We start from the raw sequence: 12,904 nt of genomic DNA, 5'->3' as shown, positions 1-12,904 counted from the left end.
AAACAAGATTCTGATTAATGAACAATTTTGCTCTTTTTTATTTACACTTTGTCTTACTGTTTAAGTTACAGTCCGATGGAAAAATATGAAGGGATGATGTATGGGGAAAAGGTTTTTGCTTATGGTTCACCATATGTGTTTCTCAAAGGAGTAGTGCACAAAATACTTTTAGATAGGTTGAATTATTTTTATGCTTATTTTAGAGAGGCTTCTGTCTGGATCATACCAAATTGCTTCTGTCTGAGTGCTAATAATTTTGAGTGTCATTTCTATGGCAAATATAAAAAAGATTTCTAATTTCAGGTGTAGAGAGCAAGTGCAGTGCAATGTAGTAATATGGAAAAGCAGATATTTGTGAGGAAGCACAGGTTGAAAATATGATATGTGACTTATATAAAGCACCAGCCTTTTCTTACCTGTACTGCTGAACCAAGCAGAGCTCTTTGGCTTCTATAACTGTAACGCATGCAACTTGATGCCAGGAGCAGTACTCAGGTTGCCTTAAAGTTGTTCAAATATGCAGTGAAAAAAAAGGGCAATGCTGACTTCTTGCCAGCAAAACAATAAGCAAGAGGAGTATATTTGTGCAGTAGTTGTTGGCTCTGAGTTCATTAGCAGCAGCATTTGTTCTGACACAATGTATAACCTGCTGCCAGTTGGCAATTATTGAAGCTCACCTGGCGTTCATCAGCTAGAGTAAGCTGGTTGTGCTTCTGGGTGCACGTGTTCTTGCCATGTGTGGATCTATCCCACTTTGATGCTGACCTTTTGAGCTCTATGGCTGTTGATCTACAAACCCAATTGGCTTCACTTACAAACAAAACAAAACAAAACCATATGCTTTTGTTGACCTATCTAGGTAATCATTGCTCAGCCCAGTACAGAGGCATTGCTTGTAGCCCAACAACTTCCTCACTTTTTGTTCAGCTGGTATAAGGGCATGGTAACATGAATGGCTTCTGCCAGATTTTAAAATCTAAGGCTGCATGCTGACGGCTTGTTGGTGCTAGAAATTAAGGATCTAGAGAGGCTTGATGGTGAGGCATGCAGTGTGTCTTAGGTGAACTGTGGGGGTTGATGTCAGAAAGTGGAGAAAGCTTGGAGGAGAGGACTTAACATCTCCAAGTCTCCTCACATTGTTGCTCTTCTGATTACCTTGTTGTGGAACAATTCAATACGAGGCTGCAGTTGTGAGGCTTCGTTTTGGATCTCATGAGAGAAGTTGAACTTTGCAGGCTTCCTGCAGGTCAACCTAGCTTTGATATATACATGCAGAGCAACTCCTTGGGAAGGAATTGGAGAAGAAAGGCTTGTTAAAAGGTTAGTTAATGTAGCATAGTTGACGTAAACATTGTAAGTGATGCTACTTCAGAAAGAAGTGGTATGCTCTGTACTCCGATCACTCACTGGCTGTATAAACACAGGTAGAACTGATCCAGGTTGCATTTAGCTTCATGCAGGTTCTTCAGTGTGATTGAGTAGCTTTCTAACAGCAGGGTATGGTGGCATAAAGGCAGAATTAATGTCAGGGGTCTTCTGCTAGTCTTCTGGCTAGCAGCAAAATTATCCCACTTTGCAACTCTATCAGAAAGTTATTTAAAATACTTTCTGTGCGCTGCTTCTACAAAGGTAGTTCATCTATGTGCTGCTGTGATAGTTTTATTAATTTGAGTGTTAATACAGAATATTTTCAAATATCAAGGCAGGTCTTTGTGCTTAATGTTAAGCCAGACCCAGAATTCAAGTTTAAATCTTGCTGATATCCGTATGTGAAGCTTTAGGGATCTTCTGATGAACCACAGAATGTGTTTGAACCTAAAAATCAGTGTCTGTTACACATTCAGAGAATACATTTTTATAGTGGGTAGCCAGAGAAGACCGCTATATTTTATGTTACAAAGTTAGTTTTCATCACTCAGTTTAAGGCATCAGCATGTGCTTTTCTTTTGTTTCCTTTCCTTATCTATATAGTACAGTAAAATAAGAGCTATGGAGAGAAGCATGGCATGAACTCAAAGATTGTAGCACAGTAGTTAGCCTCTGCTGAGAATTAGGTATTTTCTGGTCTAAAACACCTTTCTACTAAAATTGATCTGACTGTGTGCTTCGGAAAAAATCAGACTTAAGTAGGAGTAAGTGTACAATATAGAGGAGGTTCGGTGTCTCTTGAGCCTCAGGGGTTCACCTGCTTTAGAAATAAAACATGTTGCTTTTCCAGTCTAAATGGGTTCTTGTTACTTTTTGTTCTGTTTAATCTGTCAGAGATACTTCACCTTGATTGAGAGCTAGGTAATTTTAATATATTTTTGCTATGTATGTCCTCCTGAAGGTGTGAAAATAAGTAACTGTGAAACATGGACAGTTGCAGCAATTGTGTAATCTACTTGCACCTGTAGAAATGTCAAAGTTATTCACAGAATGCTCATAAAACTCATTAATGCATTACAGTGAAGCAGCAGATATCCTTGCATAGCAACAACAACAAAGAATTCAAGAAAAGCACTAGTTAAAAGCATTGCATGCTTATTGGGCTTAAACAACTTCTGGGGAAGTTAATAAAGCAGTTAACCTCAGGGAGAAAGGAGGGATGAATGATTGAGTGAAGTAGAATGGCATAATATAAGTAATGCCACCATACATTAAAGCAAACAAACAAACAAAACAGCAAAACAAAACCAGCAACCTGTGAGTATATGCTTGACCTTTGATAACGAAAAGTTTGGACTTCTTGGAAAGCTGGAAAATTGGATCTACTGATTGTAGAACCCCATTTTTTTTTCCAAAAGCAAAAAGAAACAAAATCTCCCTGACTGCATAGGATGCTTTGCAGCTTGAAGGACACAACTGTTGAAGTCAGTCAGGGAGACTAATTCTGATTGTGAACAATTGAAAAGTCACACTAGAAATCATTTCAGAAAGATTGTTACTTCCTTTGTGTTATTGTATGCGTCTCAGAACCTGTGTGGGTTTTTTGATGTAAGCAGCTTTGCTGCTTTTTTCGTTAAATGTTTTTGATGTGCTGAAGGTGCTGGTGTCAGGGTACCTTGGTTGTGAAGTGCAGAAGTTCAAACATGATCCATTGTACCTGAGAACAGAAATTTCATTTAAGGATTTGTAAGTGTTTGGTGATTAGCATTGGACATTGTCTAAGCAGTTTTAGGCAGATCATTATAAAGGGTAATTCATTTGGGAGAAACAAAGTATTTCCCATGTTAATTATGACAGCTAGTGAAAACACAATCTTGAGATGTAGATATAAAGATAGTGAAAATCTGTACTCCTAATTAAAATTAAAACTTTCTCTGTTTATGAATGTATTGGTGCTTGTTTCTTAGTATTTTTGTTGTTGTTGTTTTTTCCTGATGCTTTTCTCAGGAAATGCAGAGAACCTCTGCCATCTGGTGCTTATTGGGAAAAACTCAGTGTCTTAAATTAATTCACAGTATTTCATGAAAATTATTACAGGTTTATAACACAGTTGTGCCTTGGTCTGCGCAATGACTTCATCCTGCAAAATAGTGCAGAACTGTAAATCTGTACTGCTGCAGTTCTCTTCTTTAGATAGTTTATATTTGTATAGAAATGAAACCAACAAGTCGGCCTGAGGGTGTTTTGGTAAACAGCGTGATTAACAGCAAGCAGAGAGATTTACATGCGTTTGTTCCTTAGAGTGTTTGCCTCTATAGCTGTAGTTTGTCTATCTCCTGTAAGCAGGCATTTCTGCTGCAAATTACTGTACGCTAATAGAGGACTCCATCTGATGGCCAGTTAAGGAATCTGATGCATCTGTACAACGTGTTGCCCCCAGGGATTTCTTCTGTGCTTGTCGTAGTGGTGGAAGGGGCAAGTGGAGTAAGCAGGAGGGCCAGCAGCCAAGCCTTTTAGACTCTGGAACTGGATAGCTTGAGTTGTGCTGTCTGTGCTAGGTTACAGCTTACACTTCTCTAGGAATCCTTGAGCTCCTGAAGTGTGTATCAGCTGATTTTATTATTCTTTGCCAGTGTATTGTTTAGTTAATTTTGCTTATCTAAATTACATTCACAAAAGAGTACTGTGCTTGCATTTGTTTAGCTACACCATGTTTAGACTTCTCCAGACGTTGTAGAAAAGAAAATTTTAAGTTACTATTTACAATGGTGTCTTCCTGAGTGTAGTGCGAACTCCTCAGTTTGCTGATACATAATATTGTATATGCCAATAAAATACTTTTTTGTTTGTTTGTTTAAAGGAGTGCAAATTACAGAGAGATCCAGATCATTTTGTATGTGACAGTGTTTTCATCCTCAGTTTTTAACATTTCCACGGTGTTTCACCTTTGAACTTTCAGCAGTGATTTCTAAATATCATTTCTGGATCACTGATGAAAATATCGAATAGCATCAAACAGACCATAAGATTCTGTGAACTCATAAAGGAATTTCTTTTATACAAATGGAATTCCTCCACTGACCATTTTTTTTTCTTTTGTGATATGTTAGTGAACTCTAAATCCACTTAACATATACATTACTACTAACACAGTGAATTTTTTTTAATGAAAATTCTGAACAACTAATTTAGATCTGTCTGACCAAGATCACTTGGGTATAACGTGGAGGACAAGGGTCATCAGCTGCTGAGTCCTTATCAGTTCTTGTGACTGACAGTGAAAAACTGGCTTTTGTATATGTATTTTTTATGCTTTGAGCCAGCAGTTAGTGTAGCACAGTCCTTTTCCCTCACAGTCCTTCATGCTCCAGCCTCTGTTTTACTCACTTTTACACAAGTCTGTTGCCCATTGTTTTTATTTCCTCATTTAAAAGTTATGTTGGGCTCGTGGGTAGAGTGATATCACCTGCTATAGCCTTGTTGCCATTTTCCTGTTGTCTGCACAGGACCTTCTGCAAACAAGTGTTTTGTACTGTGAAGAGGGTGGGCCTGGTTTTGTTTAAAACAATACATCCCTTGGCATTTTATTGCTGTTAGTTACATCCTCAGTTATCAGCAGAGGCTACTTTGATTAGTCTTTCATCTGTTTCTTTGGGTTCTCTCATGCACACTTTTGCATCCCTAGTTCATTTATATTAAGTTAGGAATCTTTGCACATTATCTCTTGGCTCTTATTTTACTGCTGTGTGTACTCTTTGACGCTTCTCCTGTCATGTGTTAGGTATGGGAATAGGTCATCATCTTCCTTTCCAATGGAAGATCTGTATGCTACTTGAGAACATATTTAAGTTTTGTGAAACATTCTTACTGATGAACTCATGCTCATCTGTTTGTGTGCATGCTGTATGCACACTGTCTTTATGAACACCTGCAGAAAGAAAGTGATGACACTTTTGGGTGCATTAAAATTCTTTGTTGCATTTAGTAGGCCATTTGTTTGTTATGGCATTGTCAACTATACTTTTTAATCATGTGAAGTTCAGGATATTCAGAACATTAAGGAAAAAAAAGTGTTGAAATTGTGGTTACCTGAAAGATTGATATCTAGAAAATGATACGTTCAGATTTTGAATCATAGGTATGTAACATTTGCCCTATTGTTCTCTGAGTGCTGTGATGTCTGAATACTGTAAATTATCACCTTACCCATTTTTCACTGTACACTGAGTTTCTTCGCAAAGATCTGCTGGAATTTTGTTCTGGGTACTTTGGCAAGGACAGATCAGTCAAGAATGAAGTATCATCTTAAATAATTATTTATCAAGTCAGCATTCTTTATTCAAAATCAGCATCTAGGGTCTAGTAGTGAAATGTTATAGAATTTTAGGGTAGAATTGCATATGTCTTCCAGAGAGCAGAGGTCAAATAACTGGATGCATCCATATGTTATCTAAATTCAAAAATGTTTTTGCAGTAGAATAGTTTACTTATTTTTTAAATATATAAGTAAGGTATAAAAAAAATAAGGTTTAAGTATTTCTGTGCATGCAAATATATCTTTAATAGAGCATGATGTTGAATTTATATGTTTGATGACCAGATCTCATGCTCAAGGATTGTCGGTGTTGCGAAAGTGGGTACTGAGGTTCTAAAACAATTAGATGCGTGCAGAGAAATAGAAGGAATCTCAGTTCTCTACTAAAACTTGGATAGTGAATCTGATGAAATGAAGCAAAAAAAGAGTAATGAGATGGAGATCTGATGAAAACAGACTGCCTACCCTACTGTTCGTACTCTTCTCACACAGGTCCTCTCCTCTGGGCAGCCTTTTCATCTTGACAGTTTGTTACTGAACTGCTCTGCTTCCACTGTTTCTTCTCTTGCACTCTCTTCTACCTGTTGAAAAGCACTTTTTGATGTTCACATACATGCAGCAAAGTGTGTAGCAAATAAAGAAAATGCTGAGGGAATTTTGCAGTAAAAATGTGAACTGCTGAGGCAAAGGAGGAAGTAATAAGCTCTGAGAGCAGGTTTAGGTTTAGAGATGGCTCGGTTTGTAAAAACTGTTGCAGGGTTGTTTCTGGGCTTCCAGTGGCACATGTGCTGTAACATGAATAACAAATATTTAATAGTAATTGCTTCAGGTATTTTTAAATGAGCATTGTGTCTTCTCATTTGGTCTTGAGCAAAACTGGCATCAAAAATAAAATTATTCCCTTTCAGTGTTTGTTCTAGTAGAACTGCACACACAAAAAAAAACAACCAACAAAACAAATGGCCATGCAACAACCTGCTTATTCTGCTGCCTGAGAGAGTACTTACCCAGTGAGAAAACATCATGCTAGTAATCACCACCAATCAGTGCAGCTAGAATTTCAAGTAGCAAACCTCAGAAATATCAGTCATACTAAAAAGTGTTTCCTTCACTACTTGCTTTTTCACAGTGGTATTTATTTTGGAAATCCCAGTTTATTTCAGTTAAGGAAAATTCGAAGTTTGTCAAGAATAATTCTGTCCCAAAGGAACTGCCCTTATGAATTGCATGAACCTGTCTGCCCTGTCCTGCATTGATGAATGGATTTTTTTTTTGGCATTGATGCTAGAAACATTTGAATAATCTCTTAATCTGCAGAGAGAGCTTTCTGAGGCTTGCAATTTCAAGCTCACACTCTTTTAGCCTCTGTTGGATTGGGGTCACGGTAGGGCTCTGGAAAGCTTACATGATTATTTGATGAACCTGTGTTCTGCTTAAAGAATTCTAATGATTGTGCTGTGTGTGTGGCAGTCAGACATGAAGAATAACCTATGAATAGATGTTTGGTTTGATTTTTAGGAAAAAAGCATTCAAGTTTTTGTGCAATATATTTGGTATACTCTATTAACAATGAAATCACCTGTATTCTAAATAACAGCTCCTGGGTAAAAGAGGCAGTTGCTGAAGGGAAGTTCTACATTCGCTGGCATTAAAGATTTTCCTCTTGAAATTGTTGATATTGCAGTTCCAGTATGTAAAGCACAGGCTGATTTCCTAGAGGTGTTAGGATCACGGCACTGCAATAAGCTGTTTCTGTTTAGTCTGATAGAAGGACAGGTAAACTTTTTTTTCTTCCTTCCTCATTCCTTCTGGTAGACCAGGGACAACAACTGGAGCTCGGAGGTGCAGCAGAGCAGATATGTCCTTATTGGCAGAGATCTTGACTGGAGTGGGAGGTGTTAACAATTCCAGTTATCTTCTGGAGGCTGTATGCTGTAGTCTCAGGCAGCAGCTGGTGAGCCAGCTGCAGGAGGAGCTGTAAGAGGAGGCATGTTGGGTTAGTCTTGGGAAAGGATATGTGCCCATGATCCACAGACAGAATTTTAAGACTGAAAGCAGTTAGTGTATGATGTGACAGTAGGAGAGGTGGCACGTTATGGTGACTGTCAGAGCCTCTTTGCCCATGACTGGGACTGGTACCTACTCTGTCACATTGGCTGTTTCTTCTTGGCAAGCACCTTGGAGAAATGCTGCATAACACTTGAGTCCCTGGCCATTTTGGCCTCTACCACTGTCTCCATCTACCTAAAACTTCTGGCTCCTGTTGATCTTCCTCCATCCTAATATAGCTCTACACGAGTGGTATACGTCATATTTGCACTCTGAGGAAGTAAAATTTGTCATGCTTGTATTTTTCTGGAGGAATTCCTTCCATTTGTAATTTCAACCTTTTCCTAAAGCTGTGTGTTGTCTTATAGGCGTTTTCTCTGGGAGAAACCAGCAGCAATCTGAGGCAGGGATACTGAACCAGATTTTAAGCTTATAGAATTTGCTCTGGGAATGTAGATTTCAATATGGGAGATACACACGCCAAGAGCATGGTTGCAGAGCATTTTCTTTATGGAAGAATGGGTAGTAACTCTTGGTATTAAAGGAGTAGAAAGGAGCATGAGAATTTGAGGACTGGGCAGTGGCTCTCTATGAGACCTGAGGCAGCACAAACTGAATAGGGTATACCCAGAGGCCTGGGCAGTGGGTGCATGGATAGCTCCAGTGTAAAGGAGCTGGACTGAGCTCTTATCTTGCAGGTTTGGGGAAGGAAAATATTTCTTTGGCAAGATACCTTTCTGCTCTACGAGTCTTAGTCAGCTAATTCAGCCTCTTTAAGCTTTTACAAGACTTTATTTCCTTGTTCTGGCACCAGCTATCTTGGTATTAGCATGCTTTCCTGCTATCATGCACTTTTCCTCTCTGCCATTTACTAACAAAGATAGGAGCAAGCAGATAGGTTCTGTCCTTTCTCCTGAATGTTGCAGCGCTTCTTCTTTTCTGATTTTTTTTATTTTAATAGCAAGCCATTCAAGGTTAGGTTTACTGAGTTACATTGTGACAACTCTCATAGCCAAGTGAAAAGGTCAGAAAGAGCACTGGGGATAAGTAGATGTGTAACACTGCGGTGCTTGGATGAAAAGTGATCAAGTGCCATGGGGGAAGAGAACGGAGGTCTAAAAGGCTGGCACATTTTTTGGGAGTCTCTTGCTTTGTATTCATTGTGTGTTGGTTGCCATGATGCACAAGACAGTGTAATTGCATATAATCACATTTCTTCAAGTCCCAGTTGATTCATTCATGAATATTTAGCACAGTGATGCCCCTAGGCAGTGAAGGTAAGCATAGCATTTGAGACAAATATGCTATGCCAGGTGCTTCTTCGTGGGGGTAAGTATCAAGCTGCCAAAGAAAGTTCTTGCTGTTTTAGCCTGACTGTTATAGCTCACATCATCTTTTGAAAAGGTTGTGCAGGGTATGTAGGCATTGGGAATGCTTTTTTGCTTTGTTACATGGCACTAGTTTGCAGTGAGGTAGGCAGACATATTATGTCACTTCACACCAAGTGATGAAGATGTGATTAAGCCAGGCATAGTCTACATCCACCTGTGATTATGTTCTTGAGGTGGAGTGGGAAGGGGTGACAGGAAAGCATATGCTTCAAACCATCCTGCATCTAAAGAAGATCTCAATGATGCCTTCAAACCTGATGTCAGAATTAAGGCAGTTCTTAAATCTGCTCTGATAGCCAGGCAGTGTTTTCAGGTCGGGTGAGTGGCAAGTAGTTTTGTACATTGTACAGCATGAGCAGTGGGTTGCATTGTGGTTTAACCCTGCAGCAGCTTAGCACTACATCCTTTCACTCACTTGCCCACAGTGGGACGAGGGAGAGAACAGGAAACAAAATAGAATTTGTGGGTTGAGGTGAAAACTATTTAAATAAGACAGAGAGGAAAATGGAAACAAAAATGCAATGATAATGATATGTATATGTCTGCAATGGAATTGCTTGCCAACTGATAGCCAAGCGCACAATACAACTGCCTGCTGACCAGTGGCCCACTACCAGTCTTAACACCTGCCTACTGATGTTCAGCAGCCCCTGAGCAGCAGCTGCTTCCTTGGCCAACGTTTCATAGCATCCCTTGCCTAACTAAGGTAAGCTGTCCAGGCCATTGTGGCCTGGTCCTGGCCCCAGGTTTACTCCCAGCACTTAAGTAACAGCCAGAATGTCAGTGTGCTATAAATGCTGTCTCAGCTGAAACCAAAACTGTTTGGAACTACCTGCCTGGTTTAGTGTTCCCCAGTATGAGAAAGGTGCTGACTTACTTTTTTTCCTGTTCATTTATTTTCTGTTTTGTTTCTTCGTTAGAGTAGGAGGTCCCATGCCCATAATTTAAAAATATTGGCAATGTAAAATGTAGAAAGAAAATCTTCAAATGATTTATTTTCCAAACGTGGCTCATGCTTTACAGCTTTTACTTCATAAGCAGTGCATTATCAATTCTATGTGTAGATAAGATGCTATTCTGGCGAGTAAACAGTAGTCTGAAACTGAAGATCGAAGGAATTTCAAATAGTGGGATCCTAGAGCTTCCTGGCACTAGTGGCACCTATCAAAGATCTTCAGTCAATAAACACTGTGAAAGCTTGCCGTGTAGATTTAGTTTACAAATTATCTCAAAATGGAGAATCTTGAGCAGAGAATTGTTTAGCTCGTTCATGATGGTGTGACACAGAAGCAGTGTAATGCCAGTGAAGGGAAGGAATCGTTCAAGAATGAGAGATTAGGGAAGAAGTTGTCATAGAGAAGAACAAAATTGGTAACGATTGAAGAAAGGCTGTGTGGAACACAAAGATGAGAAGATAGAAATGCTGAGAAGAGTATGCTTGAGAGAATTTGGAGTAGAGATACTAAGATTTGCCATATAAAGTTCTGTCGGTGTGACTCACTCTACTATCTTTGGGCATAGCGTCCAGATAACAAAGGGAAATCAGTGGAGCCACTGGTAGCAGAGAAACTTCAGCCTCAGACAGTTTTTTGGATAGCTCAGTAGTTGATAGTAAATTAGTGCCATGTGCAGTCTGAAATGGAGAGTGGTTCCAGCATTTACTGGTGGAAAGCAGAGAGATTGTCTTCTGCTGGCAGACAGCTGTTCATGACAATGAGGGTAGTCCAAGTCCCAAGACATGTTTTTGGTCATCCTTGTCAGTCTTACTGTACTGTTGTGTACTTGCCTTCCACCTGAAATGATTGCAGAACCATCTCCCCTTTTCTTTGGCTATATTAGTGCTGATAAAATGGCGGCAGCATGGGAACTCAGCTTTGTATCACTTCAACTTGGAACAGTGCATTTTCACTGCAATGCTGGTAGAGCTCATGCTCCTCTACACCAGTAGGGCATTTTTCCAGCCTGAGCAATTGGCTGTATCTGAATGTAATTCATGGTTTATTTTGTGGTTGGTGGGGTTGTTGGGTTTTTTTTTTGTTTTTTGTTTTTTTACCTTTTTCTGTTCACTGTGAAGTTTACTGATTCCCTATGAGAAAGAGAATTTAGCTTAATTTACCTGTAGCTAAACAACAGTCACAGGGACTTGTGTTGTTGTTGTCTGTTTGTTTGTTTTTCCCATGCTGAAACATGACAATTTTTAGCACTTACCATATGTTTCACTTGAGACATGAACTTTGTAAGGTGCGGTAGAGTCTTCTATTACACCAACTCTCTACGGTTAACAAAACAAAGAAGTTACTTTTCGTGGCTCTCCAGCCTTGTACATTTTGTTCTTGATTTATTACACCTCAGCATCTTCAGATTTCAGATTCTGTACCTTCCGGGGCTTCCCTGTCTCATAAATAACTAACATTCTGGCTCCTGCCTAACTGTAATAATTTATAACTGTAAAACCATAAATATTTAAATTGTGGATCAATGAAAGATTCTGTAGCTTTAGTAAATATCCGTTTAAATAGGAGAAGTAGGAAGTGTAGAAGGACTGTAGTTTTAGTCACAGTTTTCTGGTGATTACTTCTCCTGAATGGAAATTAGCTAACTAAACTAACGATACTCATTGAGATTTTCTCTAAACCTCTTCTCTTTATAAGATGTGAGCTCTTAACTACTGCTAACCTTCCTTCCTGCTTTTTGTTAGGTGAAAGTACTAAACAGAAGAATATGCCAGGCCTTAGAAAAGGCTTTTCTCATTGGAGCTAAACTGTATAGAGTTAATCTAACTTGACTTTATGTGGTACCTTTTGTTAGATTTATTGAACAGGTGCATAAGAGCATCAAAGAAATCTTTGAATCTGTCCATATGAGCTAGTGCTGCTTTAAGGTGCATTGGTATGATGACCTTTTCAAAGAGATAGCTGTTGACACTCTATGACTCCTCAATGACTGTGTGTAAGCCCTTGGGTTAACAAAGTGCATATAGAATATGCCACTTCTGTAACAATGGATGTGAAATTAGGAAATACTGTACTTTTTAATCTGAAGTTAGTGCTTTTGAAACCTATTTAGTAACTCAGACCTCTAAATGTATTTAGAACGGATAAAGGAGATAATAAAAAATGCTTTTCAAATATTTTTCTTTCTTCTATTATATACGGCTAATTAATTCAGAATGCTTTGTAAGACCTGCTTAAGACAGTCCTCTGAGGATTTTGTAGCTGTAAAACAGTAGGTATAAAAATACCCCTTTGCAGTAACCCTTTTCTTGTACCTACTTCTATTTACAAGGTAGAGAGCACCTGAATAACTTTTTCTACACTTAACTCAGAAGCAGATTTTTGTGTGCATTAGGTGTATTGTCACAGTTGCTAAACATGATGATGGCTTTGAAAGATGTGCGATCTAGTGAATAAAATCCTAACAAAAAGGACATTACATAACAGAAGATTCACTTTTGTGAGCCTTTCATTAAAGATAGTGTGGTCTTGGATACAGGCGGTAGAGTCATTGTCCTTGGAGATGCTCAAAACTCGACTGCACAACTTTGCATGTGCATAATGCACCCCTACCCAAAACAGAGGGTTGGACTAGATGCTCTCCAGAGATCCCTTCCAGCCTAAACAATTTCATGATTCTTTCTAATTACCTCTAAAATTCTGTTGAAGATCAGATTTACATACTCTTGTTGTGTTTTGTGGATGCTTTTCTCGTAGATTATTCTAGGAGAAGCCTGAAATATTTTCACTGACCTTGAAAATATATCTGATTTTATGGTTGAAGTGAA

The sequence above is a fragment of the Cyrtonyx montezumae genome, unplaced genomic scaffold, assembly GCF_038088225.1.
Source record: "Cyrtonyx montezumae isolate F1298 unplaced genomic scaffold, pur_monq_1.0 scaffold_25, whole genome shotgun sequence".
NCBI classification, from domain to species: domain Eukaryota; kingdom Metazoa; phylum Chordata; class Aves; order Galliformes; family Odontophoridae; genus Cyrtonyx; species Cyrtonyx montezumae.
The sequence above is the reverse complement of the archived record's forward strand: the minus strand, read 5'-3'. Positions refer to the sequence as shown.